Source organism: Canis lupus, chromosome 3 (genome assembly GCF_003254725.2).
Source record: "Canis lupus dingo isolate Sandy chromosome 3, ASM325472v2, whole genome shotgun sequence".
Taxonomy (NCBI): Eukaryota; Metazoa; Chordata; class Mammalia; order Carnivora; family Canidae; genus Canis; species Canis lupus.
The window spans coordinates 85,827,371-85,853,103 of record NC_064245.1 but is presented as its reverse complement, the minus strand read 5'-3'; the positions used below and the strand labels follow the sequence as shown (position 1 = coordinate 85,853,103).

Sequence of the window (25,733 nt, the reverse complement as noted above, 5' to 3'; positions counted from 1 at the left end):
ACCCAACTGATCTCAACCCATATTTCTGACCCATCTAAATATGCACTTATAAATGGTTGTCATTTTAAGCCACAAGGTTTTGGATGGCTTGGTACACTGCAAAAGTCTAAGTATGATGAGTATTGTTGCCTTTTATCCAGATAGGGAATTCAAGAACGGCATATTCTGGATGAAGAATTCTGTCTTTGACATACTGTGCTTGAAATATCAATGGGACTGTCACACAGCCAGCTGGCTAAACAGTTCTGGAGCTCAGGAGGCCTTGCCTGGAAACATAAATCTAAAAAAACAGGCATATCACTGGTTTCCATGCATGGGTAGATTGCCACGGGAGAGCAAGAACAGAGTGAAATGGGATCCAGGTTGGGATCCCGAGAACACCACAACTAAAGTCAGGCGAAGCAAGAGAGTCAACGAGAGAGAAGAGAAAACACAATAAAAGACACGAAAACACAACGGAAGTCAAAGGAATTTCTCGACAGAGTCAAAGTTACACAATGTCTACAAAATTCATGTAAAAACAAATATGAGTCCCCAGCATTTGGGAATTATAAAGTCAGTGAAAAGCGAAGGCTAACCCATTATTAGAGGTCACTAAAAAGTGGATGAGAGGGAAGGATTTGGAAACAATGGTTGTCCACAAGTCTATTAGCAAGTCTATGAGCGTGACAAGAGGTCTCCTGCTCTGGAACACTACCCGCCTCTTCACTACAAGAAGCTGTGAGCTACTGAAAGAAACCCTCACCATCATGTGGATTTGTGTCATTAAAATGTATAGTCTCCAACAACAGCTGGGATTTTCATGCCATTCAACAAAAGGTGACAGGAACCTCTAAAGGGAAGTGAAAGGTTGATGAAGAAATTTTTCAAGATGGGAGATATTTTGGTATATTGATTCTTTTTTTTTTTTTTTAAGATTTTATTTATTTACTCATGAGAGACACACAGAGAGAGAGAGAGACAGAGACACAGGCGGAGGGAGAAGCAGGCTCCATGCAGGGAGCCCAATGTGGGACTCCATCCCGGGTCTCCAGGATCACACCCTGGGCTGAAGGTGGCGCTAAACCGTTGAGCCACCGGTGCTGCCTGGTATGTTGATTCTTAACTGGAGCCCCAAAGGCAAAGATTATGGCTCAACAGCCTGGAGAGAATGGGAGGGAATGATATCCACAGGTGCAAGAAAAGCTAGGCCCAAACAGATGGAGATTTCCAGATATGAGATCAAAAGTTGACTGAACTTACATTGGGTAATCATGAATCCTCACCTGGGAAGGGAGCCAGTGGTAGGCAGGGGAGTTGTTGACAGTGGGCAGTGCCTGGAATTGCAGATATGGACAGTGAGTGAACCTGATGACCCAAACAAGGCTTGGTGAATGGCACGGAGGTTGGGGACAATAAAATTATAGCAGCATTCTTCAGCATGACTGGGTTTTTCCAATATCAAGTCAACAGATTGTAAGCAGAAGCAAACAAAGCAATTGGTTGGACTGATCCAAGACTGGGATTTTGTGGGCAGATAGCGAAGGGCAAGAGATTAAGGGCTTTGAGGTTTTGGCAAGAGAGTGGTTAAAGTGACATATTATGGGCTCTGGGGCTGGCTAAAAAAGGAGTGGGGGGAAGTTTGGTTGATGAACTGGGAGAAAGGGAGCATAGTACAGGGACAGAGATCTTGGAAATAAATGGGTGAGGGAGCAGGAAGACGATGAGGCTATAGTCACATATAATTACATTGCAATTTAAGGTTCCAGAAGGAGGAGGCCAGGGTTTGGGCGATGTGCCTGGGCTGCCAAAGCATAGTGGGGGCTGAAGTTGGCACTCTGAAGCTAAGCCATTGGGTACATTCTCCGTGTTCAGATGCTGAAGATCATTGTGTGGTGGCAATGGGGGTAGAAAGAAGACCTGAGCCAGGTCCTAGGCCCTGAGGGGACACAGGGAAGTGACAAGAAGACGAGAAGATGGCCAGGAAGAAGGTTCTGATATAATCCAAGGGAATTTCACCAGAGGCTACAGGGATCATACAGTTTTCTGGGACAGTGGCAAAATAATGTTCTGGAAGCAACGATGACCACAGTTCCTCTGGACCTGCAGGGTGTAGACAAATGAAAAGCTGCTGATCCCCTCCTGAAAATGCACTCTCTTAGAAAGGAATGAAATTTCAATAAAGGCAAGATCTGGGGAGAGGGAATTTATATCCCAATGGACCAACCGTCCTAAAGCACTACTGAAAAAGTTGCAAGGAGGTCCACTGAGAAAGGAAGGGGGAAAAGCTGGAGAGAAATGAGAACGACCTTCATTGTGGAACTTAATCACCATGACTTTTGTATTAGAGTTTTTATTTTCATGAAGATTTGTTGGATCTGCGTCCTAACCATTAGTATACAGTCAACATGCCTCTTCCCTTGGAATTATGTCCAGAACAACAAGACATACTGCTTAGAGTCCAAGCTTATTCCTTGTTTTGAAGTTGAAGGAATTCAGTGAGTGGAACAAGAAAGATTTTTCTCTCTGTAGATCTCAACAGAACATAGGGCAGTAGGTATTTACAGAGACAGGCCCTGGACAAAAGAGAAAAAAAACGCTCATCTGATAACCAGAGTTAAACTCTTGACACCAACTCTTTGCTTGGGTCACCTACCCCACACTGTGTTCGAGCGGCCCAAAGAGCTTGCAAAATCTGAAGACAAAAGAAGGTCATCCTCCTTGTCACTCTGACCTCTTGACTGATGATGGTCATTCAAAAACGTTTATTTTGAAGTTTTCAACTGGGCAAATACTGTCCTATGAAGATTCATTTTATAATAGCCTCCACCTGGGACCTTGACAAATAGCTACTGGGAGTGTGAGTGGATGCTTCTTTTCTGAGAAGGAATTAACACAAAAGTCTTCAAATGTTTATGCCCTTTAGCCTGGCAGTTCTACTAGTCAGTATCGTCCTAAAGAAATAATCACAGATCCGCACGAGGTTCGATCATAACTGGCGACAACTTAAGCCCCCAATATTTAGGAGGATGGTTAAATAAATGGTCCTATAATCACACAATGGAATAGCACAGGGCCATTAAAAGGGATGGAGGGGCATATGAAATGCAGCATGGCTGTTGGTCATGATTTATGGGCTAAAATCGGGTTACAAAATACTTACATACTTACATACTTACAAATTCAGAAACGAAACACAAAGGCCAAGAACAAAGTACGTTAGTGTACATGTTAAAATATTACCCATGCTTGTCTTTAGGTATTTCCATTACGTATGGATTTGAGTCTCCCCCTCTTTTCTTTACTTTTCTAAGAAAAATTTCCAAAAAATATATCTATAATAAGAAAAATTATTAATGTGCTTGTATCAGTTTTCTGGCAGATGATAATCAAAACCAGTGCCCTAGAAAACCAAGTTCACGTATTTTTTTAAATTAGGTAGTAAAATATAAAAGAGGAAAGCATTCCCTAAACTTGAAAATGCAGAACAATAGAGGTATCCGTCCTAATTTTGACAGAAAGACTCCCTTTTTTCCAAATGTCCTTTTTGGTCATTACTGAAAAGGAATATTCCTGTCCCCCCAAAATGGTAGTCTGACCATTTTTGCGTTAGGGGCTGATATCTTTAAATTCCCATAATGAGTCAAAGTTTTTTGCTCTATTCAAATGATCACTCAAGATTTTAGTTAGCACCTATTTTTTATTTTAAGATTTTATTTCTTTATTCATGAGATACAAAGAGAGGCAGAGACACAGGCAGAGGGAGAAGCAGCCTCTGTGCAAGGAACCCGGTGTGGGACTTGATCCTGAGACCGGGATTATGCCGTGAGTCGCAGGCAGACGCTCAACTGCTGAGCCACCCAGGTGTCCCTAGTTAGCACCTATTTGGTGTCCAACGCTGTATTTAGTGGTGTGGGTGGTGGAAATAATGTCATAAAAAAAAACTGTGGCATTTATAAATCAACTAAGGAAAAAAATCGCAATTGTAGCTATCTACATACAACGTAGGCATAAAAACCTACTAACCGCTAGCATTGGAGCAGTGGATATTATTTAGGAAGACTTCTTAATTGCTGTATATTCCCAAATATGTGAGGCATTTTCCTGAAATTCTTCAGAAAAGAGGGATACGCATTTCCAAAGGCTCTCATATTATAGGACATTCTCTAATTACTTTATTTAAACAACTAAGTAATGCTTGGGGAGGACTCATTAGCCTGAAATGACCTTAGTCAATGCTTGTTTGGGATGCTTTGAGAGGTCGTTTGACAGAATTCATTACAGAGGAGGCCAAGAGATTTAATATAGATTTAGTCCTTGTTCCTGGAGTGAGGCCCCACAATGCAAATGCTTCATATCGTTGTAAGCAAGCATTTTAAAAATAACTACTTAAGTGAGAATAATGTATATTTATTTAACATTGACTTAACATTTTTGTATTGCTACTATAATACAAAAATGGTTTCCTTTTCCAAAAAACAAACTCCCCTTCCACCATAATGATAATGACCAAGACCGCACTTTACAGTTTACAAACACTCCCGAAAACATATTTGATTCTCCTACTACAGTAAAAGAATGGGTCCGGCCAGGGGCGCCTGGGGGGCTCGGTCAGTTACACGTCTGCCTTAGGGCTGGGCTCAGGTCATGCATGATCCGGGGACCTGGGATGGAGCCCCATGTCGGGCTCCCTGCTCAGCCAGGAGCCTGCTTCTCCCTCTCCCTCTGCGGGCAGCTCCCCCTGCCTGTGCGCTCGCTCTTGCACATGTTCTCTCTCAAGTAAATAAATAAAATCTTAAAAAAAAAAAAAAGAATGGATATGGCCAAAATTTTGGAAAACAATGACCAGTCTTTATTGTAACACATGCACACAAGGAATCAGCCCATTGCTCTTTTAGCAACTTGTTCTTTGAGACCAGCTTAATTGGGGGAAATAATTTTTCAATTATTTCTAATGCAACTGTTACGAGCAGGATCAAAACCTCCACTAGCAATGGCGTCCTACTTCCTAAAATAACAAGCCTTTGATAAACATTGTAAAGATGATTCCAGTCCCTTTTTACAAGTTTTTTGGCTCTTTTCACAAAGCTATGTAACCCTTTTAGTTTGACATCGCACAAAGAAAGAAGTAAAGGATTTCATTAGCGCAGCTGCACAGGCCCTGAGTGTGTCCCCAACTTCAGATGCTATTTTACTCTCTAGGTTGGGTGACTAATTTTAACTCAGAAAAGAGTTTAGTAATCTATTCAAGTGCAAGAGGATCCAAAATAAAATTTTACGTCTACTTACTGATTAAACTGTGCTCCTGACAGCGTCCACAGGGCGGATTTTAAATGATGCAAAAGATCTTACCTTTCCAGCTAAGTTTTGCTGGCTGGCTGGCTGGCTTGTGGCGGACAGAACAGGGTGGAAAGCAAGTCTCCTACCTGGATTACTCACAGCATCCAAGCCCTGCCAGTTCCTTCCCTCTGCGGAGTAAGAGAGAGGCAGGGCTGCTGCCCGAGGGAGATTCACCCTTCGAAGGAGAAGGCCCTACTTGCAAATTTCCAACGTTGGCATGTGAGCTAGGACGGACCTCACCCTCTCGCTTCTATATACATTCTTTATTTTTCTTTCTTGACACTTCACACAGTTTAAAGGGGATGAGAATGGATGGATAAACAGAAGATGATGGACAGATTGACGATATGTGTATAAACAGAGATACAGAAAGACTTTTATATCGTGTGTGTGTCCTATACACCATGTGATCTATGTCTCTCCTACTAAATTAAAAATCCTTGAGGGCAGGGACAAGCACACTGTAGGCACAAAAGGAATCCTGAACGAAAAAAATCCAAAAAAAAAAAAAAAGAGCAACCCTTAACCACTACCCCTTGACAAATTCCTCCCATGTATTCCTTCGGCCAGAAGTACCCCCTCTGCCCCATTCCCAACCTTATACTCCCCTGACCCAATGCTCCCCACTTCCTCCAACCCCAAATTAAATGCCACTGCCTTCTTGAAACCTTCTGTGATTCTTCCAGGTAAGAGTAACCTCCTCCTCATCCTAATGACCACAGTACTATTTTCTGCCCTTTTCTTTTATAAAAAAAAATTAATTTACTCATTTTAGAGAGAGAGAAAAGGGGGTGGGGGGAAAGGGGGAGAGGGAGAGAGAATCCCAAGCGGGGATTCCAATGTGGGGCTCCGTCTCGGGACCCTGAGATCATGACCAGAGCTGGAACCAGGAGCCCGATGCTTAACTGACTGCACCCCCCGGGCGCCCCACTATTCTCCACTACCTATTTCCTAAGCTTCTCTGCAGAGAGGTGATGCTCTCTGCTTGTAACCCCCAGCCATGCCTAAGGAAATATGTTTTTTATCCCTTTTTCACTCTCCTCTGTCATCCATTGGTTCACCCACCCAAAGGCAGCCTAGCGTGGTGGTTAAAATATGCGCTTGGAAGCCAGACACAACAGATACAAATCCTGGCTGCGCCGCTTCCAAGCTGTGAGATCTCATCCTCGCTGTGCCTCAGCTGCCTCGATGGCAGCAGATAATAAGTAATCCTAATAATAGTACCCACCCCACGGGGTTATTCTGATGACTGAATAAGTGGATCCACAGAAAGCACTTTGGGCCTCTGCAACATTATAGTAGTGTTCCGTAGTGCCTGGGCTCTGCGATAGCCGCCTCGATACAACGCGTTAGGGGTCTGCTCTGTGCCAGGCACCCCACGAGGGTGCCACATGTGGGTGCTCTATAAATACTCAAGGACCGACTGCTAAGCCCTAACATTGACTCAGCCCTGTGTGCGTCGGTCGCATCGGTGCATCTTCACTAGCATTCTAGGGGATGGGTATCGTGATTCCTACTTCGATGCAGGAGCAAATGGAGTCCCTTCTGCTCCGAACCGCACAAGCCCAATCCGACGGGTAAAAAGTCTCCGTCATGTTCACCTCACAAGCCCTCCAACTTCTAGAGATTTTTTTTTCCATCCCTTCCTGCAGCTCCCTCGACTTCACACGATGCATCTATTTTAGCATCTGTTCAGCCTGACTCCTGTCATTAGATACATTCTCGTGTGTTTATAATGCACCACTGATTTGTTTCAGACTGAATCGTGTGGATCTAAAAATAAAGTGATGTGGAACATATTTCTTTGCATATTAACTTTAAAGAAATAGATTAATCTTAGAAATAATCAAAAATGAATGATCCACTCAGCTTGTCGCAGTTACCAGAAAAAAAAAAAAAAAAGGAAAGTAAAATAAAAAACCCTCCGATTCCCACTTTTCCCTCCTTTCTCCTTTCTGAATTTATTAATTTAAGCATCTACACCATAAGGCCTGAGAGGTCTAGTGAGCCCGTGGTGAGCCAGTCGTGCTCCTCCCTGGAGATGCTTAAACGAACGCAGGATTCATCGATTCTCCGAGTCAAATTCCCGTTTTCAAAAATGACATGGCACCCTTGCCCTCATCACCCGGAGGTGGAGCAAAGCACAATAAATAGGGTGGCACACATATATAAAATGGTGCAAAATTGTTTTCTGAGATCGCAGCACATCTGTCCTGTCTGCCTACACAGGTGAGGCGTGAGGAGGGATGCAGAACCAGGGCAGGTGCGGTGCCTTCCTGCAAGGAGCTTCCCCGGGAGCGTGGGTGGTGAGCTCCCACGTCCACCAGGACACCACGCCGGAGTACGGCTAGAAGGAGGAGCACTGGCAGTGGAGGGAGAGATTAATTCCTGCTGAAGTAAAAATACGACTCGTCTATTTGATAAATCATTCCAAAGGTTTCTCGCTTCGACACACACACACACACCCATGTAAACTAGTTGCTTCTTTTCCCTCCTCGGAACCTGAAAACCCTGTCAATCACCAGCCCTTGGGTGTTTAGCTTGAGCCATCAACTAGGTTTAGCGACACCGTTTTATTCGATTCCACATGTTCCGCTCTTACATAGAAGGGGGCCACATATGCAAATATATATACATCCTGGCTGCAGCACTAAATCACGAGGAAAACTGCAGTTTGTGAAACGCAGTCATTCCACGCCACATTTCATTTTGGAAGAGGGAAAGGCTACAGTCAACTGTGAACAATTACCAAATTGTCAATGGAATTCAATAAATGTTGTTTAAAAAAAACTAATTATTTGTTACAATAACCAGCTACTACTGCCACTTTGTATTTGGAGGTTTGTAAACTACTTCCATTTGAAATGTAATTGATTCCATTTTTATCATTTGTTCAAGTTTATGTGGTTGTTCTCATCCTAAGAGATGATAACATCTATTTTCAGCAAATTATACATTATAATTCCTCATTCAAAAGCCGTAACAGAAAACAAAATGCTAATTCATGCTGTAAACGAAACTACAGAATCATAATCACTCATTGTTAACATTAGGGACCAAACTGCTACTGGAAATAATAAATTGGAGCAAAATGTGGTAGGGGTTGTTGGTGAGAGTTTTCTCTCTTTCTCTTTGTGTCTCTTCTTCCTGTTTTGTTTTGTTGTTACACAACTAACACACTTTCTAATACGCTTTCAGGCAAGAGATTACACGGATATTTGGTATTCCAGATCTAAGGCAAACGTTCACCTTTCCCCCCTTAGCTATCACCTGAAGTTCTAGGTTTCAAATCTACAGGAAGAAGATGTGCTCACAAAGCAATCAGAAGTGCACGCAAAAGAGGGGACGCATATTGGAACCGCACACCTGCTTTTCTACATTTCATTAAGCTTCCAAGCCTACGTTTCCCTTTACATCAGCGATCACCACTACCCCCCCATCTTCCCCTGCTCCCCCACCCAGGCCTCTCCTGTACGAGGATCCCCCCTGGCAACACTCCCCCAACTCCCCCCCAACCCCACACCCCGCAAGCTTCCCCTCTGCATCCAGGACTATGCGAAATTTAAAAACAAACAGAAATCCAGGAGCCATAACAAATCAGGTCAATTCTTATGAAGACAAAAATAAGGGAAGAGGGTATCTATTACCATATTCCAGACACTCTGCTTTCCTTAAATAGCTATGTTCAAATGACAAGAGAGTAGCATCACCTAATGGCATGTCTCCTTCCTTTTTTTTTTTAAATAAAACATAATCCCAAAGAAAATATTTAAATATAATTATTATATCACAAATGTGAATTCTTGGAACGGACCAAAAAGTCACACTGCCTTCTAGAGTAAATCACTTTTCTGCTGCCCTTTTATTTAATGGCGTCTGCTGTCCACATTTACCTCTTCACTGGCAAAGTATGATCATTGATTTCCTATGGTCTCTCTGGAAGGAAGTTCTGCTTCCTTGATGATGACTACAAAGGGTAGGTGACCCCATTCTCATTCCAATGCAAACCCTGCACTTTTACATTTCCGCTAGGGCCACAGGAATGTGAAAGCAGCAAGAAACTGCCTCCTTCCTAGAGACCGTCTTGCTGTAACTACTGACATTTAATGTTTTCCCTCCCCCTTTCCACAACTGTATTTTGGAAGATCACGATATAAGGGATGAACCACTAAGAGGCATTAGTTCATGATGGACATAAATGCTAGATGCATGATTCAACACAAAAGACACCTGTTATAACACGGCCATGCTGAAAAGGTTAGGTTTGGGCCTAAATTGCAAACGTAACAATAGACAGGGCAAACTCATCATGATACGGGTTTGCTTACAAAGTGAGAGTAAGTTTATGCCGAAAACATACATATTTTATACACACACATATATGCATACGTATGGGATAGGGTTTTGATGCATCTGAGTGATTACTGATAAAAATTATTCTCTTCATGAATTTTAAAATTACATTTCTTCTGTACAGTGTTATTTTACTGATCCCCACATGTGTAATGCGCCCTCCTCTAGGTCACAATTACTTGAGGTTGGGAGCTGGCAATCTAAAGTCTCAGTCTAGGGATGCCTGGTGGCGGTTCAGCGATTGAGCATCTGACTTCAGCTCAGGGCGTGATCCCGGGGTCCTGGAATCCAGTCCACATCAGGTTCCCTGCAGGGAGCCTGCTTCTCCCTCTGCCCGTGTCTCTGCCTCTCTCTGTGTGACTCTCAGGAATAAATAAATAAAATATTTTTAAATAAATAAATAAATAAATAAATAGTTTCTCTCTAAAACTGGATCAACCATTTGTTCAAACCAAAAAGAATGGTAAACTCATTTAGTCCATCACCAAGAAAAAGATAAAAACATCAGATAGTTATGGTTGATCTTGTCGAAACAGAAGACTTTACCTCATTTACCAAAGAGGATTTGGGCTGGTTATGTAAATAACCAGGGGGGGAAAAAATGAGCAAACTTGGGCAAACGAAGGAGATCTTCACTATTTCATGGAGCGGGCAAATGAATGACACCATAACAAACTTGCTAGAAAGGTACGTGTGGCCACGTGATGTCTACTGGAGAGGAAGTAGTGTGGAGAGTAGGAATTAGCAGGCACGCTGGACTCTGAAACCTGGCTGCCTGGGGGACGTCCCAGTTTTGCCCCTACCTAGCACCAGCGATGTCTTAGGTAAAGTATCGAATTCCCTGTGCCTTATTTTCTCCATCTATAAAATGGGAATAATAATAAAAGTACCTAATTCATAAGTTGTCTAGGAGATTAAATGAGTCAAATACATGTCAAGTGCTGGGAACAGCATTAGTTAATAGCACCTCTCATCACTGCTGCTCGGTTCCTAAGTTTGAGGCTAATAGAACTTAACAAAGAAAAGCAAACAGTATTTCCAAGGTGGTGCCTTAAGAAAGCTAGCCTTGCTGGGAGGCCCACGAGAAACTCAGGATATTAAAAGTCTCTTTTGCTTTTCTATGTGCCTAGGAGAAACCCAACGTTGGAAAAACTGGAGTCAGATGAGTTAGATTTATAAGCAGATTTCAAAAAAGTGTCTAAGGTAAATATACAGAAGTGCACTTAAAAAGGATTTTGCGGTTCATCCGGACATCTTCCAGAAAATAAAAATGTTTAAAATGTATAGAAACCCAGCTCTTATTTTTTGAACTTTAACCCAGTGCGTTTCTAACAACCCTGCAAATGCAGGTCATTCCCAAGTCTTGGCTCATCTCCGTGGATCCAAACATTGTTACTCCTTTAAGAATTATGAAATACCCAGAAAAGAGGAGCAAAAAAAAAAAAATTCTGAGTTCTTTAGAGTGATTGGACTGGATGGAGCAGAAGTGTTCCTCAGTGGGCTGCTTTCTTGCTTTGGCTGTCGATATTTATGGACATTGTGCCAAGCCAAAAAAAAAAAAAAAAAAAAGCAGTCAGCACAAGCTTTCAACAACTTACCCGCATCCATTAATGATCCTACATTGATACATCTATCCTGCTTGAAAAGATAGAGCAGGTGCGAAGAATTACAGGTACTGGCTAACAAAAGTCCAGGGATGCATTCAAAGCAGTCATTCTAGAAGGATGGTGTGCATCCACAGAAGGATGCCATTTTATATTTCTAGTCTGGAAAAATCTGAGGGAGTGGCTGGGGCTAGGGGCACGGGTGGGGAAGAAAAGTAGAAGAGCCCAGTCATGTCTGGCCCTGAATAACTTTTTCATAAACTCGGGTTAAACTATCCAGTAACCACAGGACTGGTCAATCAGGTGGGTAAAGTCCGATGTCTGGCCTCATGGACATCCAAGCAGTCAGCTAATTGGCTCCATTTTTCACTTTCCGTTGACTGATTCAATATCATACAGACCTGGCCTGCTTCGATTTGGGCCTCCACGGTGACAAGTCAATAAAGTGACCCAGGTCCAAACAGCAAGCGGTAATGACCACTCCACTGTCAGCGTCATGATGGAGACAGAAACCTCAAACAACTACAGGAGAGCCTCGCAGGTTGAAAAGCACAACAGAAAAAAAAAAAAAAAAAGATAATGCTGGGTTTTGGAAGCTTGCACTACTGCCATCCCTAGGCGTGAAACTGTAAATTAAAGAATGGTCTGCTGTCTGCTGCACTGAGCCAAGTCAGAGACATTTCACATACACACTTTAATTGGGGTTTTCATTCTAATTGAAGAAATAAATTCCACCTAAGCAGATGCTTCCCACACACACACATACACACATACACACTCGCACTATGGTATGTTTTGCACATTGGCAAGTGGGTGCAAAATATCTGCAACATGGTCTATTCGGATATAAGATGGAATTTCCCAGTTTTTAAATGGTAACAGATGCAGTTTCGGCTCTGATACACATTGGGCTCTCTCCAGAAACATCACCCTGATTCCCCCTCCCCCAGCCTCAGTGATAAAATGTCACAGAGAAACTAAAAAAAAAAAAAAAAAAAAAAAAAACAAACAAAAAAAACCTCCCAGTCCACGATGATCTGTGGTTGGGTTTTTGGTTTTTGTTTTGGGGGTTTAGTAATGAATAAATGCCCGGGGTTGTTTCCAAATTTCTAGATTTCTATATAAAGAACCCCCAATCCTCATTATTTTTTTCACTCACTTGTTTATAACCAGAGGTGTCATAATCATGTTTCTTGTGAAAATGAAAGCAAATCAAAATGCCTTGTGATTCCAGGAAAAGAGCTTCTTAGGGAGACATGCCTGCCTGCTATTGATGTTGTAAAAAGGCTCCTTTTACATGGTATTAGATGTTGAGAGCACATCATATTGATCTAGAAATAAAAAGCTTGATTTTTTTTTTCTTTTTAGTACAGTCAACCCTTACCTTCATAAGCACTTTATAACACTAGGGAAGATGGTTTTATTTTTAATTGAGGTAGAGTAAACAAATTATATTTGAAGAGCGTTACTATTTTTAGGGAATGGAGGATTTGTAAGCTTTTTTGGCAGCAATTCAGGTAAAAATCATGAATAAGTCTCACTCTTTCAAATTTGGCCCAGGCCTTCCCATCGCAGCCCTGCCTGAGTCCAAGATGCGATTTAGTGTTGTCTTTGTTTCAGCCTTTTTCAAGGAAGGAACAGTCAGGAGCAGGTTTCTCAGTCCCCGGCCCAGGCTCAACCGCTGAAACCGTGACCTGCAGGGCACCCTCGCCGAGAGCCCGGGTCCTCACGCACATGTACACGCCTCACCCCTGCAAATGGGGAGCGGGCCGCGCTGGAAGCCGCACATCCCGGCACGACGCACCGCCTGGCTGCGTTCGTCACCGAGGCTTAAAGCTTCCGTGGCACTCGCGGGCCCCTTAGTCTAACGATGTGCACCTGCCATTTGCTTCTGTACTTTATGGCAAAGTTCACACCGCACCCCTGGAGGGAGAGATCAATTTTCCAGACCGGCCCCCTCTCCCCAGCACACGATTCCACCGCACTCCGAGGAGCGCGCCCCCGGCACCAGCCTGCGAGCTAATCAGCCTGCACCGAGCAGCGCCAGCTGCTTTATCAGAAAATTCTTTTCCGATTTTCTTAGCAACACGAGTCTCCCTTTCTGCAAGGAAGAGCTCGCGTTCGGGGAGGGGGGTGGGGGGGATGCTTTTCCAAATCAAGTTAAAGTAACTTTACCCGAGGAAACCGAGAGTTTTCCTCTTTTTTTAAAAAAAAAAAGGGGGGGGGCTGCCTCTCCCCCCTCGCACCCCCCTCCCCGACTCCCCCAACCCCGCCCCCATCACCTTCTCGGGCTTTCTGCCTCCTTTACTCCAACCCTGCCCCCTCCCCTCCCTGCCGCCCACCTCCTTCGGTTTCCAAGGAGTTGGCACGTGATTGCCAGTCTTGCAAATTCGGGCCGCGGCCCTTGGCTTTGCCAGCGCTCTCCAGCGACTAGTTCCCTAGCTCGTTAGGGACGCTGCCCGCGCTGAGCTTCCCTCCACCCTTCCTCTGCCTCCGCGCGCGGCGGAGACGCGGAGCCCGAGACCCAGGTCGGAGGGACGCGCCCCGCGGAAACTTCTCCGAGCGCCTCCGGCCCGGGCGCGGGGGCGGGGGCGCGGCGCCGCCGGGAGCCCCGAGTCCTGAGTCCTGCAGCCGCGCGGGGCCGGGCCGGGCCGGGCCGGGGCTGCGGGGCCGGCCTCCCGCGCTCGCTCGGTCCTCGCAGGCGGGCTGGGGCTGGTCTCTGACTCATCGGCAGTCACACGCGCGCGCACGCACACTCACACTCACACGCGCGCACGCCCGGCCCTGGGGAGCCGGACCCGGCCGCCCGGAGGGGTCGCCGGGGACGCGTCCGGAGCCCCGGGCCGCGCGCCCCCAAGGACCCCCCCGCCCCCCGCGCTGCGCCGGCCGCGCGCGTCCGGGGCGCCCCCCTCCGGGTCCCCCAACTCCGGCGACCACCCCGCCAGTTCTGCAAGTTTCTCGGCACCGCGGGGCCTGCGCCCCCCGCCCCCCCGCCCGCCTCGCCCCCCAGCCGCCCTCCGCGCGCCGTGCGCTCCCCGGGGGCCCCGCGGCGGTCCGGCCCCAGCTCGCCGCCTCCCGCCGCCTCCCGCCGCCTCCCGGGCTGCTGCTGCTGCTGCCGCCGCGGCGGAGGAGCTGCTCCGGGGCTCCCGGGCTCGGTGGCCGCGGCGCCTCCGCGGAGCCCTCGCCGTGAGCCGGGGCTTCGGCCGGCAACTCCTAGTTTGGGGAGCTCCGTCCCCTGGACACTGGGGGTGAGGCGGGGGCGGCGGGGCGCAGGTCTCGGGGGCTCGGCTTTGGAGGGGCGGGTGGCTTCCCAGCCCGGAGCTGGCGGGGAGGGAGCCCGCTGCGCCCCGGGCCCGGGAGGGAGCGCGGCGGGCGGCCGAGGCCGGCGGGCGGGCGGGCGGGCGGGCAGGGCGGGCGGGCGGCCGGGCCGAGCCGAGCTCCGTTCCTCGACACCCCCACCCCCGCCGCCCGGCTCCCCCCGCGGCGCGCGCTCCGCCGGCCCGGGAATCCCCGCGCCCCGCGCCCCGCGCCCCGACCGCCGCCGCCTCCCCTCCCCTCCCCTCCCCTCCGGGCCCCAACTTTCCCCAGCCTGGACACGCGCGTGCACACACACACACACACACACACACACCCCTTCCTGCCTCGACTCCGGCTCCACTTCCCCGTGTAGTTTGGAGATGACAGATGCCTGTAGACTTTCACCAAACAAGCGGTGGGGGCAGCAGACTACAACAGTTATTTAATTAAAAGGCATTTTTCCCTCTCTCTCTCTCTCTCTCTCTCTCTCTCGCTCTGGCTCCCAGAATAGCTCTTGCACCCCCTGAACCCCGAGCACACTCCCGTCTCCCCAGGTTACCCGGGGCCGCCCAACCCCCGTCTCCTTCCCCCCTCCGGCGTCTACCGCCGGCTTCCCGGGCCCTCCGCCCCGGAGCCACACCGACATGCACACCTACAGGCCGGCGGCGGGGAGCGTCGAGGGCACGATGCAGCCGGACTGCATTGCACAGTCATCAAAGTTAAGTGTGTGTGTTCGTGGGGTGCTCGTGCGCGCCGGGGGAAGCGCCGGGTCACGGGCGCCCGAGCATCCACTCTGCCCCCCCACCCCCACCCCGCCTCCGCGGGGTCAGGGGACGCCTCCACTTGAGATTGCAGCCATTTTAGGGAAAAGAGGTGGCTCCGGGCCCGGGGCGGGGAGGGGGGCGGGGGGCAGCGGCAGGGCACCGGCACGTCGCGGGGGACTCACAGCTCCGCAGCCCCTCGGCGCAACTGGAGGGCGGGCAGGCGCCGGGCGCACAGGGGCGCGGCGCCCGCGGCGACTTGGGGAAGGTTGCGCTCGAGTTCCCTGGTTTTGCCAGGAGTTGTTCGGGGTAACGTGCCGGCTCCTGCCTCTTCCTCGGGTTCCCGCTGGGTTGGGAGGTGGTGGTGACGGTGGGGGGGGGCGGATGGGGCACGGGGAGGGGGGGCGCGACCGCCCCTGGAGACCGGAGAGCTGGCGCTGGGGAAGGGGGCACCCCCTGTCGCCGGTTGGCACTGCCCCAGACAGTGCGACCCACTTGGCCCCCCGGCCTCCCCACCCCCCTCCCGAGCCTCTGCCTCCCCGCCGAGCGCCAAGTGAGCGCGCGGCAGGGGGCACAGGGCGCGACGCCGCCGGGCCCCGAGCCGCCCCTTACCTGGCTGGAGGGGGTTTCCCAGGAGGAGCCGTAGTTGTAAAAGAAGGAAGAGAAGAAGGTGTCTTCCGACAGCCCGCAGCACGCCATGCTCTGGATGCAAATAAAATGAGGAAAGGGGGGAAAAGAAAGAAAAAAAAAAAGGCACACACACAAAAGCAACCCAAAATTTTCAAAATCAAATTAAAACCAATAAGCGAGGAGGAAACGCTCTCCGAAATAAAGAAAAGGAGGTGGGGGGGGGGGAAGGGAACGGCGAAGGGAACGCAAACTCTCGGCGGTGCTCGCTCTCGGGGAGACGAGGGATGCTCGGGATGCTCGGGATGCTCGGGATGCTCGGGATGCTCGGGATGCTCGGGCTGCCGCCGCCGCCGCCGCCTTCTCGAGACGGTGCCTACAGAGGTTCGTCCTGACTTGGGCAGCCGCCGCCGCCGCCGCCGCCGCCGCCGCCTGTGCCGGCTGCGTGTGTGCGCGCGTGTGTGTGCGTGTGCGTGTGTGCGGGGTGTGCGCGCAGAGCGAGAGACCGCAGGGGAGGCGAGAGGGCGAGGGAAGGAGCGAGCCGGGATGGAGGGCGCAGAGGCAGAGCGGGCGGGCGTGTGCGCGCGGGGGTGCGTGCGTGTGTGTGCGCGCGTGTGGCTGGGTGTGCGTCTGTTTGGGGAGCTCACCGGAGAGCCGGGGCCGTCACGTGGGCGCGCTGACTCCGCCGGCTGCCGGGGACAGCCTGTACTACAGCCCCGGCCGCCCGCCCGCCGCGAGCAGCGCCCCCTCCGCGCCCCGCCGCCGGCCGTGCGCGCCCCGGGGCGCCAGGGGGCGCGGGTGCGGCGGGCGGGCAGGTGGGCCGGGGCGGGGGCGGGGGCGGGGGCGGGGTGGCGCCCGCGGGGACGCCGGGGGCCTCGCCGCGCCCCGCACCCTCCTGGCCAGCCTCCCTCCCGCCCTCTTTGAAGATTTTCTTTTTTTTTTATAATTCCTAAAATTGCTTCCCCCGTGCAGAGAGAGACCCCTCTTGCAGCCACGGGGGCATTCTTTGCACACAGTTGCTGGGGCCCGATGCTCTTTCTTCCCCGGTGCCCCGCGCCCCCCGCGCGCGCACACGCAGGCACACACACACACACACACACACGCACGCACGCCCGTGGCCGCCTCCTCCCATCCCAAATGCAAACCCACTTCCTTTTGCCGGTTGCTGTAGTTAAGCTAAGTCGATGCTACATCAAACTAGGCTAGGCTGAGAAAACTGGAAAGTGGATTATAGGGGACAATACTGCCCCAGCAGGAAGAAAGGCTCTAGCCTGGCATTCTGTTGATTTAACAGTTTTAAACGGAAAGGGAAATTTTGGAGCTTCTGCACCCAAAACTCAGGCCCCTTGAGTCGCAATTCTTTAAGCGGAGCTATTGTCTTAAGTCTCCAGTGTGGTCCAAAAATATAAACGGATATAATCTCTCCCCAACCTCAAAATGGCATTTTTTTTTTTTTAGGACCAAACCTTTTTCTCAATTTTAATAATTGAGTAGCCAGAAGTTTTTGGGTTTTTTTTTTTTAATGCAAAAATCCATGCCTTACCGGCTCCCCGGAACTCTTTATAGAGATCTTTCCAGTGAGTAAAACTCAAATAAAAATGGCCAAATGAGTGTAAGATGCTCTCACAAGTATTTGAATCCTCACAGGACACACTTGAAACAACCTGTTCTAAGGCAATTTAAATTGTTTTCTTTCTGAATTCTTTTTCCAAATGCTGCCCATTTATATTCGAGCCAATTGTGTTTTTCCAAGACTTCACACTTCCTCCTGCAAATTCCCCACTTGAGGTCGAAATCCTCTGTGAAATAAACATTTCCACAGCAACCCAGTGATGTCACAAACATCGGCTCATGATTTCAGAGGGGAAATAAAGCAGGAGAGAGGATCTCTCTAGAAAGACAGTTTCTGTTTTCCTGCAAACAGCATCGCTCCCAAGCAGAGATTCAGAAAACACTAAATTTCTGGCTAAATACTTGGTTTTGGTTTTGTTTTCTGGGATTGGCTTATTTTTCAAAGCCATGTCAACCAATCTATTTAAAAAAAAAATAGGTCATCATCCCCTTTTCTGGGTTCACGAGCAATGATGTTGCAAATCAGTAGCCCCTGACCACACTTGGCCACTACAAATTTTAATGAAGAAATTAATTAGAAATTTTTTCTAAAAAAAAAAAAAAAAAAAATGTCAGAGAGAACATTGGGAGACAAAATTTAATGTACTAACTTCAGACCCAAATAATGCTGACTGACCTCACTTCAAAAATACAATAGTTTTTAAGAAGTATTAGACCCACAGAAATTCTATTCCATTATCAAAAGTAGTGCTGATGGCGCCACTATTGCATGGAGGGGCTTCACCTCCATCATTCCTTCCACTGTTTCTTTTGTCTCCAGGCTTGGGGAGAGAGGGAAGCATTCTTAATGCTGCCCCCCCTCCCTTTTTAATCCTCCTGCGTCTCACTCCTATAAATATTAAACGCAAAAAGACTGGAAAATATAAGATGAGGACTAATGCCTGGCGTTTCTGAGCTTTCCTGTCTAAATAAAGTTCTGTAGACAATATTTCTACTATGGAAATGTAGAATCAATCGCTTCAGTAGAAATCCAATCTGTAAAGCGCTTTCATTTACAGTTGACCTTTGAACAATGCAGGGGTTGGGGCAGCCCCAGCACAGTCGAAAATCTGGGCCTGGGATCCCTGGGTGGCGCAGCGGTTTGGCGCCTGCCTTTGGCCCAGGGCGCGATCCTGGAGACCTGGGATCGAATCCCACGTCGGGCTCCCTGCATGGAGCCTGCTTCTCCCTCTAGCCTGTGTCTCTGCCTCTCTCTCTCTCTCTCTGTGACTATCATAAATAAATTTAAAAAAATTAAAAAAAAAGAAAATCTAGGCCTCACTAACTGACTCCCCCAAAAGTTAATTACTAACAGCTTACTATTGACTGGAAGCCTTTCCAACAGCATAAATAGCTGATTAAAACCTATTTCGCGTATGTATCATATACTGTACTCTTCCAAGGAAGTAAGCTAGAGAAAAGAAAATGTTATTAAGAAGAGCAGAAGGAAGAGGAAATACGTTCACAGTACTGTGCTGTATTTATTTTTAAAAATCCACATATAAGGGGACCCGGGTGGTTTGACCCCGTGTTGTGCGAGGGTCAACTGGATCTTTTAGTTCAGATTTACTTTCTGTGCCTGTGGCCACTTAGCTGCTTCCCTGCTTTCAGCTCAGGTCCCACCTCCACCCCAGTAGAGGAAGTTCATCCTGCATCTGTGACCCCCTTTCCCATTTGCTGCGTGGATGGATGCATGCCTCGCGACAACCCTGGAAGAATCCGGACACTCTGTCCCCATTTCACAGGTGTGGAAATCGCCTTGGAGATGCTAAGGAACCTGCCCAAAGTCCCCCCGCTACAAAGTAGTAGGAATTGAACCCAAACTTTGAGACCCCACCCACCTCTCCCATCCAGCTCTACCCAAGCCCATCAGAGTACTGCTCTTATGCGACCGTTCCACATCCCCCCTCAAGTGGAGAGAGAGAGGTTCCCCCCCAACAGTCCCCCTTGTGATACATGTACATTCGTAAGGTGTTCATTTAACCCCGATTGCACGTTCACTAGCTCATCCACCCTTCACGAGGACCCCGTCAGGAAGCTATTACCGTGTTTGCTTTATGGATAAGGAAACTGAGGCTCAGATGCCCAACCCCCTCCAACCCACAGCTAGTAAAAGGCAGAGCTGGGTCTTGAACCAGACTTCTGGCTCGGGGCTTCTCTTTTCCTGAAAATTTGTGTCTCCCATCTCCAAACACACAGGGAAACAAATGGATGGATCCACTGAGCAGGCCCGGGACCCCCGGAGACAGGCGGAGGCGGGTGGGGTGCGGGGGTGGGGAGGTAGAAACAGGTGGAAAGAATCTCCTCTGGGCAACAGGAAAACATTTGTATAAATGAAGTCTGGCCTCCAGCCACAAACGTTTGGCTCCCTTCAAATCTCTAGCTCTTTCCCTTTAAACAGGGAAGGCCCAAGGAGGGCCACCTGGATAGGCTTCTGATAGGAGGACCCCCCCAACCCCCTTTGCCCAGCTCAGCGCTCTCCCAGGGCCTCCCTGTCACCCCAAAAGGCCTCTTCCTCAGTAGGTTTTTGCTCACCTGGCATTAGCACAGTGACGTGGAGGCTTGTTTGCTGAGTTCCCAACAACATAAAAACAAGCCACCCCCCTCCTGCCCCCGCTGGGGCCCAGAACAGATGCAGACAACCCCACGGGAGGCAGAGACAGCCAGAGGCTCATTGAGGAAAGATCACCCCAGCCACCTCGCCAACTTCTTGCCACGCAGCGTTCGGAGGTCTGAAGATGGAAACCCGAAACAAAGCTCTTGATTTCTAAGTCCACGGGGGTTGGTTCTCTCCAGACAAACCAAACTCTTCCGCGTGCAATCCTGTCGTATTGCCACGTCACAATTTGTCACACCAAAAATGTGTGAAGTGTTGAACTGGGATCATGCCACTAAGGAGGGGGGTCTTTATTCATACCCCCTTCCCCCCACCCCAGAAATAAGTTTTGCATTAATCTCGTATTGGAAACGGGTTAACGGTCCAGACGACGCTCTGGGGTGTCTCCTTGGTTATAAACGAGGCGCATTAACGGTCTCGTCCCACTAGAGTTTCATTTAGCGAATGGTGGTGGCTCCGCTCTGCAGATGCGAGAGGCCAAATTGTCATGGATCGTGTGGATTAAAAAAAAAAAAAGTGATCGTTTTGGCTAAAACTGCAGCGGGGAAGCAGATGCGGTACACAGAGGAAGTAGGTTTCATTCAGTCTCCTTCCTTTACGAAAATAAACTCTGCTAATTCGTCTTATTTCTAAAAGCCCCCTGCATCCAAAGGCATGCGTTCTTCCCGAGGCAAAGTGAAAAACCAGGGTCTTTCCTGCCTTCAAGAAGGTGCCAGTCCCCACAAACTGTGGTCTGACCTACCCTTTTTCCTACTCGCCAGTTTGTCTCCGGAATTGTCAAAAATCTTCCATCCTCTCGTGGAAATGAGAGTTGCTCTGGGGAAAGAGGGAAATTAGGAAGTAGTGAGAGGGGGCAGAGGGCAGAGGAATGGCCAGACAGCGAAAAGTGCAGAAAGGCAAGGGCAGAAGGAAGGGGCACAGCCTGGGGGTGACAAGAAACTACAGCAGAGGGACCCCTGGGTGGCTCAGTGGTTGGGGTCTGCCTTGGGCTCAGGGCGTGACCCCGGGGTCCCGGGATTAAGTCGTGAATCAGGTTCCCCACAGAGAGCCTGCTTAACCCTCTGCCTGTGTCTCTGCTTCTCTGTGTCTCATAAATAAATAAATAAATCTTTTTTAAAAAAAAGAAAAGAAAAGGGAGGCCTGGGGGGCTCAGTGGTTGAGCGCCTGCCTTCAGCCCAGGGCGTGGTCCTGTATTCCCGGGATCGAGTCCCGCACTGGGCTCCCTGCACGGGGCCTGCTTCTCCCTCTGCCGTGTCTCTGCCTCTCTGTGGCAGAGACAAAGAGTTAAAAAAATCAATTAAAAAAAAAAAAGAAAGAAAGAAAGAAAAGAAAAGCTACAGCAGAAAGGAACTAGGAGGTCCTGGTAACAAGCAGGTCCTGCATACTGGCGGCACGTCCACCCTGGGGTCAGTGCGGGACACCCTTTCGGGGTGCAGGCTTCCCTGCGACAGGACCGCAGAGCCACGTGTGGGGCAGGGAGCAGCGGCAGGGAAGTTAGAGAAGTGAGAGCAGCGAGCGGCGGGGGCGTGATGGGTGCCACTGTGGGCACCCGGAGCTCAGTACTGCTTGGGAACCCCTGCGAGTGGCAGGGACCGCGCACGACTGTCACCCGGTCAAGGGCCTGGGTGGAGGGGGACGCTGGGTGCTGACCCTCCGGCTCCTCCTCAGCCCAAGGCTGCTCCCAGGCTGTGCTCCCTCTGGACGAGCTGTGGCGGACATGGACGGGGGGGGGGGCAGGGGGGGGCCGGGCAGGGGACCCACAGGTAGAGGGATGCCGAGGCCGGGCTGAGGAGCTGGGGCCGTGGACCTGGAAAGGTTAAGGGCTGTGGGGACAAGGGTGAGGCACCAAAAGCATCTGCTACCCACACATTAACTCATTTCATTTCACACAAAAAAAAACAAAAACAAAAAAAAAAAAAAAAAAAAAAACCTTGTGAAGTGGGAACTATTACATTTCCACTTTCCCCCCAGAGAACACAGCCTAGGAGAGTGAGAAGTGGCATCTGTTGTTTGTCCCCAGTTACCATCAGCTCCCTCTTGCTGGAACGCCCCCCTCCCCTGCTTTTCCTTGGAGAAACATTCCTTCCCCGCCACCCCCCCCTCCAGGCTCTGACCTAACTGCCTCCATCCATGTACCTGCCTGTGACCCGGACTGTCCCGCTGAGAGCTCTCCCCCAGGCGGCCCCAGGAGCTGTAGGGCAGGAGGCGTGCTCTTCCTGCTGGGAGAGCAAAGCCAGGAAGATGTAAGCCTGCAGCTCTTCCAGGCCGTGTTCCTCCCACGAGAATGAGCCCAACCGCCTGAGCCTGCAGCCAGCCCAGAGGAAAGCCGGCCTGAAGATCCAGCCCCAACAGGAGGCACCGCAGGTTCCCGACGTACATCTTTGGAGCAACTGGATCCAGCCCAACCTGAAGCTGGACACCTCCCTGGCCTTTCCAAGTTCATGAGCCAGTAAGCGCCTCTTGAAGTATACGCCAGGTGGAGCTGCGTTCATGGAAGCCAAGCACCTTGGCCGAGATCACACATCTAACGAGTGTGGAGCAATACTCAAACCCAAGGAACCCTAATTGCATTTGGCGCCACGGCACATGTTCTGAGCCATCACGCTCAACGGAGCATCTGCCACAGGGCAGAGCTCAGAGCCACATCCTCCTTCTCGTTCCTTGACCCTCGCTGGGGGCCTCTTTCCTTCCAGAAGCAGCTGCCGACGATAAGGAAGGGATCGAGGTGCATCTCGGTTTTATTTGAATGGTTTGTCCCATCGAATTGTTAAAAGTGCAGCCACGTCATAATGACGGTCACTTGCAGAAAGTCTGCAGTAGAAGCGAAAGAAAGTTTCAAAAGAAAAAGAAATAGGGGCACCTGGGTGGCTCCGCGGCTGAGCATCTGCCTTCAGCTCAGGGCATGAGACCCCGGGGTCCCCGGATCGAGCCCCGCATCGGGCTCTCTGCATGGAGCCTGCTTCCCCCTCTGCCTGGGTCTCTGCCTCTCTCGCTGTCTCTCATGAAGAAATAAAAAAAAAAAAAAAAAAAAAAAAAAAAAAAAAAAATGAAGAAATAAATATGATCTTTAAAAAAAATAAAGAAAGAAAAGAAATAGAGAATCAGGCCTTCCCTCAGATTTTTGGTGGCTGGTGAGTGTTGTTTCATTTGGGTTTTTGCTTTTTTGTTTTGATGAGCCCATCAGGAGATATTTAGGGACAACTGTGCTAGCCAAGCCTTGTGGTTGCAGGGGACAAAAACCCCACTTCCCTGGCTAAAGCAGGAGAGAGAGACAGAGAGAGAGAGAGAGAGAGAGTTGCTGGCTTACGGAACCGAAGAGACCGAGGGTAGGGCCGTCTCCAGGCAATGCTAGATCGATGCAAGGCTCGAACAGCACCAACAGTTTCTCGGCTTCGCTAGCCAAGCCTTCTCTCGCTTGACCTTTGTCGGGTCCCACGCAGAGACTCCAGCAGCACCTGGCTCGCCTCTTCCTCTTACCTGCCCACGGATGCCCCCCTCTCCCAACGGCCCTCGCAGAAACCCGGAGGCGGCACATCCCTGGCTCTGCCTGGGTCCTGGGCCATCCTTGCACTGGCCAGTGGGATGCTCCGGTCCGACCGGCCAGACTTGAGTCACACGTCGGTGGAGTCAACACTCCCAAAGCAGGTAGACTGTGAGGCGAGAGAAGATGCGGGCCCCCAGAGGAAAATTGGGGCACAATCTGGTAATCGCCTATTTCTGGAAGAGCGACTATTGGCTGTCAAGCAGTCGAAAGTGGCTGTGATCCACACTGATCGACATTACAGGGGACCCCTGACCTCTCCCTTGTCCTTGAAGACCTCGAACCGTGTTCAGGGGAATGGGACGCCCCCCAGAGAACGACAGAGAAAATACACGATAGCGAATGAACTTGACGGCAGGCTCTCCTTCGCAGGCAGCACCATTCACTTCAATACTTGCAGCAGATAAGTCTGAGGTAACTTATATAATTACTGGGATGGGCCAGAGAATTGGGTTTAGATGCTACAAATAGGAACAAAGCAGCCAGAAAAAGAAGCTTGCGTGACAGGAGGGAGTGGACACCCCTCGCTCTACCACCCGCTGCCCTGGAAAACCAAGACGGCTTGGCCACCTCGTTGGCCAGACGTGCGCTCGCCCGCTCAGCAGCCCATGCGCTGCTGGCCTCCGCAGGCCCGTGCGGAGCGGCGTGCTCGCTCGGGGGCCTCAGGCGCAGGCATGACCTTACCTGCCGAGGAGTCCGGGAAGGGTCTTCAGCTTCCTGGCCTCCAAGCCCCGAGGGGTCAGGTAGGAGGTGCTGCGGCGGGCGGTGGGTGCGTTCGTTTACGGTACGGGCCGCAGAGCAGATTAGAGGGGTCCAGGGGGAAGGAGCCCAGAAGGATGGGACTCGGGGTCCAATCACCTGTCACACCCTGGGTCAGGGTGCCCAAGTTTTCTGACTTGGGCTCTGACTGCAAAGTCAGAGGCTCTAGATGCCAGAGGACAGGATGTCCACAGGCGCCGGACGCTCAGACCCCCGGCGACCCCCGGGAACCCCTGGACTGTAGGGCCATTTGAGGGCTTGGTGGCACATGGTGTTTGTCTGGGGGAGCCAATCAGGAGGAAGCCTGCACCACGCTGTGTGAAGAGTGACCTTGACACCTCCGTCCCCTTCCACACCCACAGGCCGTGTTTCTTTGACTTAAAGACTTCCACTGGTCTCCACTTCCACTCTGTCACCCTAGGCCCGTCCACTGTCCTCTCGCCAGGACCTTACAGGAGACTCCTAACAGGTGCGTCTGCATCCATTCTTGCCCTACCCCCACCCCTGCCCCAACCAGCCATCCTTCCCCCCCTGCAAACGGGATCATCTTTCCATTTGCTTCCCCTCGGTGATCGTGGCTTCCCCTCGGTGGCTTCCCTTGCTCGTTGGGTCAAAGCCCAAATCCGTAAAACCGCCCTTCCAAACCCCTCCAGCCTAGCCACCCACAGCTGACCCAAGTCTGGCACAGTTTTCTAGGATCCCATGTGGCCTACAAAGCCACAAGGCCCATCAGCGTCACCATCCAGTCCTACCATATACCTCTCCAATGTCATCCTAAGTCACGTTCTCCTGGGACGCCTGGGTGGTCCCTGGATCGAGGCCCGCATCCGGTTCCCCGCGGGGAGCCCGCTTCTCCCTCTGCCTGCGTCTCTGCCTCTGTGTGTCTCTCAGGAATAAATAAATTTAAAAAATCCTTTTTAAAAAAATCAAATAAAATAAGTCCTTTCCTCCTCTGCTCCTTCTCTCGGTCTCTCAGCACACACGCCCAAGTCCCACAGACATCAGACTCCTCCACCGGAGTGTCGCTTTGCCCTCCCCGCCCCCGCCCCGTTGTTCCATGTGCCTCGAATGCCTTTTCCATCCTTTCTGCCTGGCAAAGACCTTCTCAAAGTCTAGCTTGGAAGTCACCTTTTTGGGAGACAGGCCTTTGTCACAGCCCCAAGAGGAAACGCCCCGTGTGTCTCTTCTCCCCGTTTCCACCGCTCCTCCGGTCCATTTCCCACCGGCCAATCTCATTCGCTTTG

The 25,733-nt window shown here is 50.1% G+C and overlaps 1 protein-coding gene across 2 annotated transcripts in view; it reads right to left on the bottom strand.

The window, feature by feature from the left end:
* Positions 1 to 16,571, bottom strand: part of PPARGC1A (PPARG coactivator 1 alpha) — a 640,279-nt gene extending 623,708 nt beyond the window's left edge. For both annotated transcript variants that reach the window (XM_025438411.3, XM_035714801.2), the window contains exon 1: positions 15,947 to 16,571. The gene's annotated coding sequence lies outside the window, so the exon portion shown is untranslated. The remainder of the gene's footprint in view (positions 1 to 15,946) is intronic.
* Between the last annotated feature and the right edge of the window lie 9,162 nt (positions 16,572 to 25,733).